The following is a 7,536-nucleotide window of genomic DNA, read 5'->3' on the forward strand; positions in this document are numbered from 1 at the left end:
ATTTCACTTAGCATAATGCTCTCCAGATCCATCAATGCTGTTGCAAATGGTAAAAGTTCCTTCTTTGTTATACTAGTAGTAGGGTAGTATTCCATTGTGTAGATGTACCACAGTTTTTTAATCCAATCATGAAAAGGAATCTTCGTAAAAAAAAAAAAAATGGAACTCCCATTTGACTCAGCTCTTCTTAAACAAGCAAACAAAAACAAACTGTATAAATATATTTTTTCTCATATTGTTAAGACTGAAAACAAAAGTTCATACTAGTATATATGAAGAAGAGAAATCATTTATTTATTCATTAAGATTAAAATTTTATTTAGGGAAAAAACTGAGTGTTAATTGTATTGTTGTCCCTCTGAATAATCATATTTATTACTCGAGTTACACATGGTAAGTCATGTGAAGTCAAAGAATCCATTTTAGCTGGTATTAATGACTCTGTCCTCACAAACTGTCTACAACCTATATGAATTGGACAGAGTCTTTACTAAGACAGGCTATATGTTGTTGAAATAAATATTATTCAGAGACTCGGCACATTAAGTTCTATTTTCAATAAAAAAATTAAAACTTAGTGATAAGTTGTCTCATGGCATGCAGGTAGTGATAAAGTCACTCCAAAAAGATGGTTGAAAGGCCTTGGCTGTTTTAATCAACTCTTAAACATCATATCTAGGGATGAGTATCATCAGTACAGGAAATTCATGGGAAAAAAAACAGGGGCAGGTGCAGCAATGAACATGCACTTTAGCAAAGCAAACAAGAAAGCGACATTAATTATAGGTTGTTCTGGTTGCACTAAAAGTTCAAAGAGCCTTGTGCCCCTTCCCTTTATAAAAGTAAAGACAGATACATGAGAGACATATCCCCCCTTTAGAGGCAGAACCAGATAACACGAGGCTCAAGTAGGAGGCTAGTGAAAAGATGATTTCCAAGTTCAAACTGCAATCACTAGCTTTTGACCACCCCAGTGACAGTGGGTACAAATTAATCTGTGTGAAAATTGAAAATCTAAAAAATATATTTATCAGATAATTGCCAAGATTTTTCTCAATCATGCTTTGCATATAGTACCACCATGTGCAATATTGACTACCAAGGCTAATAAATAACCAGCAAGAAAAGTAAGTTTCCCAAAATGCATCTAATACATTGTTTGACCACCAAAGTTAGAGCATGATGTCCCAATACCATCCAACAGGGAACTATCCAGGTAGCTATCTAGCCACTTGATCTAATCAATGGCTAAGCCAGATAAGCTGATTGCAAGATTATGTTACCAGTATTTAGTGTGAATTATCCAGTTTTGCTTTACTAGGAAAGAGATCTTTTCCACCCTCTACCACTTAGCTGGAGCCTATTTTCTAAAAGAAAATATACTTAAAATAATTAGTCTTGGATTCCTATTTATAGCCAAACAAATATGTCACCCATTTTGGGTTAGTGAATGATTTGATTTTTTTTTTAAATAATGGGCTTTCATCCATTATAATGAGGATAGCTAGCTGCCTGAGGTGTTGAGAAAAAAAAAAGCATTGAGAGGAGTCAGGAATGTCTGTAAAACCCATTTTTAAATTTTGCAGCTGTATTAGCTGTGTTTATGTGAATGTCTGGTCACTGAGATTGGACATTGAAATAAATGACTATGATGAACAAACTTAAAGCCAAAATCAGATATTGAAATCAAACCATTTGTATTTATATTTTAATCATACAAGTAAAGTATGTTTTCCACCATAGATGAAATACACCCTTCCACTTTTCTAAACATTCAAGTGTGGTGCAAGCACTGCTTAATTGACAGGAGTAGTAAAAAAATATTAAAAATGACTCTGGATTCAACCATAGCCTTGTCTTTGACATCTTGGGCAATTAATATTGCTTTTCTCACTTGGTTTTCTCCTTTGTTAATTAGAAATGAAAGCATTTCTTGACCTATCTCACAGGATTTTCTAATAATCAAATATGATAATGGTACTAGTTACCTATTATTACATAACAAATAAACACAAACTTGGTGGCTTAAAGCAACATACACAGATATCATCTCTCAGTTTCCGTGGGTCAGGAATTTAGGCATGACTGAAGTGGATCCTCTGCTTCAATGTCTTTCACAAGACTGCAATCAAAGTACCACTTAGGGCTGATACATCATTTGAAGATTCAAGTGGAGAAGAATCTGCATTCAAATTGATGTGGTTGTTGGCAGGATTCAATTCCTTGCAGATTGTTGAACTGAGGGCCCCAGTTTCTTGGAAACCACCCTCAGTTTCTTGAGAAATGACCTATCCATCTGGCAGTTGCTTCATCAAAGCCAACAAAGAAAAGAGTCAGTAAGACAGAAATGACCACTCTTATAACCTAATCATAGGAGTGACATTTAATCACCTTTGGTGTAACATTAATTAGAAACAAGTTGCTAGGCAAGCTAAGACAGGAGGCAGGATCATTGAGGCTGTTATTTAGACCCTGTCTACCACAGGAATGTAGGTAAAAGCACCAGGGAAGCTTTTAGGAACCCAAAATATAAATTTTTAAATTATATTTCTGAGAAGTAAAATTATCTTTGCTCAAGCATATATTTAATAGAAAGAAAAGTTCTAAATACCCACATTTCAAATAGTTTTACTAATAAAATTATTTTTCATTAATATGTACATTTTAACCTTCAGAACAAATGAATGATACGCCTGCATTTTATAGCATCATAGTTCAATATGTTGTCTTTAAGATCAGACAACTATGGGTTAAAACTGATTCCGTCACTTAACTGGAGGTGTAGTCCCTGGCAAGTTACTAAACTCTGAGTCTTAGTTTTCTTATCTGTAATATTTCACTGCAGATGTTTTCATTATTAAATAAATCTGGTTATGCATTTAGAACTATTGAAAAAGGTTTATATTATATTTTTAGTAGTAGCAGTATTAGTGTTAATACTGTTGTTATTACATTGCATGCTTGTCAGCCTACACTAGGATTTATGGCAGCAAAATGAAATTTGAAAAATATTATATTTTCTCCTTTTCTAAACCTTTATTCTCTTCCTGTTTTAATGTTCAATGACATTTTCACTTTTAATATGAAAGTGAAAATAATATAATATGTTTCATATTTTTGAAATTTGAACTGGTAGTGAGTTGTGGAAGTAATGCGTTTTGTTAGCGGAGTCTAACACAGGTCATTTTATTATTAGCCAGAACTGCTAACTGAGAGTAGATTAAAATGAGTTTTCTGCTCTCTGCCAATCCATGCCATCCTTCAAGGCTGAGTCAAGTCCAACTTCCATTTTTAGATACTCATGAACACTCTATCCCTCAGTGACCTCTCTTCTTTATGTATTTTAAATATACTCACAGCCTATAATATAGATTTAATATCTATGTAATTTAACTTTCTTCTGCAGATAAAGGGAAAAATTTTGAGGGTATATCCATGCCTATTTTACATTTATAATTTTTATCACTACTTAGAACAATGATAATAAACTTAGGTACTAAATAAGTATAAGTAGACTGTACCACTAAGATGTCTAATGTAACAAGTAATTTTAAAGAAGTCATAAAACTGAAAGCAATAAATGAACAAAAAAGTAAAATAAATAAATAAATAAAATAAAAGCTTACAGAAACAGACAACAGTTTGGTGGTTACCAGAGGGAAGGGTCATGAGAGGGAAGTAAAGGGTAAAGCAGGTCAAATAGATGGTGATGGAAGGAGATTTGACTTTGGGTGATGGACACACAATTCAATATATAGATAAGGTATCATAGAACTATATACGTACTTGAAACTTCTATAATCTTATTAACCAATGTAACCTCGAAGAATTAAATTTTAAAAAATCAGAATTCAAACCTGGATTATTAGGAATTGAGTCATCTATCTGGAAAGTACAGAAGTTGGATAGCTTCAGGGTTTCTTGATTCAGAAGGCTCAATGATATTGTCAAGGACTTAGTTTTACTTTTCCAGCATTTCTCTCAAGAATTATAAAATTCACCTTGACATTAGTATTAATGGGATATATATATAATTCAATCTAGCTTTCTTTTTCCTTGGAGCTGCCAGCAAGATCTAAATATATATATTAATTCAATCTCTTTTTTTTCCCTTGGAGCTACCAGCAATATCTAAATACAGCATTGTCAATAGAACTTTTTATAGTGATGAAAATGTGTTCTGTTCTGTAAATATACTATTAGCCACATGTAGCTATTGGGCACATGGCATGCATTTTATATCATTATTTAATATTCATTAATTTAAATTCAAATAGCCACATGTAGCTAGTGGCTACTATATAACATAGCATGAGGCTAAAGAATATAGGCCAATTGAGAGAGGAATAAAAACACAAAGAACAACAGATTATTTAGGAAGGACTATGAGGAAAATAGCTCATGGGTAGACAACCTATACATTCAATAAAATGACTGAAAATAGTTTGTTTTAAATAACTTGAAAATCAGTTCATGGTTAAATGGAGAGAACTAAGATGTCAATCATTCCATAGCCTCACTATTCCATAGCTAGTGCTTTTACAAGTAGAGTGATTAACATATACAGACCATCTCTATCCTATCTAATAAAGAGGTAATATGCAAATTGACCATCACTCCAACACACAAGATGGTTGCCCCCATGTGGACACAAGATGGCCAGCAGGGGAGGGCATTAAGGGGCAATCAGGCTGGCAGGGGATCAGTTAGGCATCGATGAGGCTGGCAGGGGAGTGGTTAGGGGTGATCAGGCAGCAGGCAGGTGAGCAGTTGGGAGCCAGCAGTCTCGGATTGTGAGAGGAATATCCGACTGCCCGTTTAGGCCCGAGGATCGGACCTAAACAGGCAGTCAGACATCCCTCGAGGGGTCCCCGATTGGAGAGGGTGCAGACTAGGCTGAGGGACACACACACACACACACACACACACACACACACATACACACACATACACACACACACACACCCATGCATGAATTTCGTGCACCGGGCCTCTAGTTTTTATATAAAAACCTGTATCTTACTACCCTACCCAATCAAATGTAAATTAAGCAAAACATGAGGTGCTAACCTCTGTCACTGTGGCTAAGTAATTCTGCCATAATAAAATAAAGAAAATGTTTTAATTATATGATAAATTTAAGAAATGAAACCAGGTCCCCATAAATCTGCTTTCTGGATTTATCTATGTTCATCAAATGAGCTTAATAATTGTGAAATTATTCTTTTGCTTTGTACTATATGTTAAAAGTCCTGGTAATTACATGCTTCTTTGGAAGAAAAACTGCTTTGGTTTGTGTGAATATGTTCAATTTTGGAGTTGAATTTATTAGCAAAATCAGTGAGGTATAAATTTGCCTTGGCGACAGTGGCTGTGAAAGGTAACTCTGAATTATTTGGCTTAGAATTATTAATGATTAAAATGTCAACCTTAATGTTGCATTAACCTAGTATTTAAATTGAACTCTTTATAAAATTTAATCATGGCATCATGTGGATTGGCAAGTTCAGGAGCAAAGGGGTCACTTAGAATTTAAACGAATCTGCGTTTGACAGCTGTACAATGCTTTCCCAGTGTATGTTGAACTTCTTTAATCTCCAATTTGACATATATTCTACTGAAAGTTGAGCTTGAACACCACAGCTTTGTGGAAATAAGCACTGCTTTAATTCTGCATCTTATATTGACTGTAAGTTACACATAAGAAGAAGGTAATGACACACAGCCTTACACTGGGTTGCTTCTGTTGCTGAATTGTATTACTGCTCTGAATGCAGCTTCCACCTCCACACTAGCTTCTAGTATCCCAAAGGTAATTGCATGCTAGGGTTTTACTCTCTAGACATCATGACCAGAAATATTTGTTGAGATGAAGCAATATCGCATTTTCTGGTTATATGAGATTGAAAAATTTCTAAGTTAAGATAGCATCTGTTCCACATGAACTCTACCATCCAGGTTCCCACAAATAAAATAATTGATAATGCAAGATATGACTTAGATTTGTTACTTATATTCATTCTTTAAAAATCAATTTTAAAACACATTGGGGGAAAACAAAGCGGACATCTGCAATACTTTCAACAATAAAGACACATTAAAAAAAATCAACAAACCAACAAACAACAATTCCCAGATAATTAACTTTCTCTAGGACCTTAGAGAAAACATTTAAATTTCTAAGCATTTAAGGCAGATGTCCTCAAACTTCAGAGTGCAGCAGAATTACCTGGGGAACTTGCAAAATAGGCCAAGTCCAAGGCCCATCCTCTGATAAGAATTTTGAGGTCCAGGATGAAAACCCAAAATCTGCATTCTTAATCCCTTCTCTTGCCAAAGCAAGGCTAATGCCCATAGTTTGTGGACCACACTTTGAGAAATGTATCCTGGTCCTTGTATTAGATTCACTTACCTTCATTTCCTCAAGGGAGATATATACTGTTCTTTGTTTGCCCAGACTCAAAACTATCAGGTCAATTTAGATGACCAATTCAATTGTGGTTTGTTAGGGAGGTTTTATTGTTAGTTTTTTTTTTATCAATTCAGATTTTTTAAAATTTATTTTTCAATTACAGTTGACACCCAATATATTAGTTTCATGTGTACAACATAGTGATTAAAATTTACTACCTTGTGAAGTGATCACTCTAATAAGTCTAGCACCCACCTGGCACCACACATAGTTATTACAATACTATTGACTATAATCCCTATGCTGCACTTTACATCCCTGTGATTGTCTTTATAACTGGCAATTTGTACTTCTTAATCTTTTTCACCTTTTTCAATTCAGATTTTTAATTGTGATACACCATTTATTCCCAATAAATGTCCATTTATGTTAAAAAAAAAAAAGCAACAACACTAAAATATATTGAAAGTTCTGGTGAAAGTATTTCCAACTGTTGCATGAAGACAAATTATATTGTAACAGTCTCCTCGCACATTAAAGCCAGGCAGAAGATGTCAGTTTAAAAAAAAAAAGGAAGGAATTTTATTTTATTAAGGGTTTAACCTCTGTTTCTCTGTCAGGGTGATCTTTAATAGTTCTTAATGTTATGAAATAACTCACACTCTACCAAGATTTGATTACTTCTGTTAGTGTTCTCATCACTATGGAGAAGAAAAGGATGTAAAAGCCAGGGTCCCTGACCTCTACTTGTTTATTGTGTTATTGGTGAGTTAAGACATTCAATCATTTATTTTAAAAAATATATATTCTCTGAATTCCCATCACCCTTTTAAAACAGCCTCTATTTTCTCATCTTACACAATGAGAGATGTAGAAAGAGCACCCTCAGACTGCCTCATCTGTATTCTCAAATTTTATAAGCATGAAAAGACTATCCACACTAATAAAAGAGAAACATGGTAATTGGCGTATGACCGCTACCCTTTTCATTGGCTAATCAGCATATCCTTATGCAAATTAACTGTCAGCCAAGATGGCGGCCGGCAGCCAGGCAGCTGGAAGCGAGCAGGGAGGCTCGCTTGCTCCAGTGACTGCAGACTCCAACGTTCCCCGCCTGACTTGCC

The sequence above is a fragment of the Myotis brandtii genome, unplaced genomic scaffold, assembly GCF_000412655.1.
Source record: "Myotis brandtii unplaced genomic scaffold, ASM41265v1 scaffold737, whole genome shotgun sequence".
In the NCBI taxonomy this organism is placed as follows: domain Eukaryota; kingdom Metazoa; phylum Chordata; class Mammalia; order Chiroptera; family Vespertilionidae; genus Myotis; species Myotis brandtii.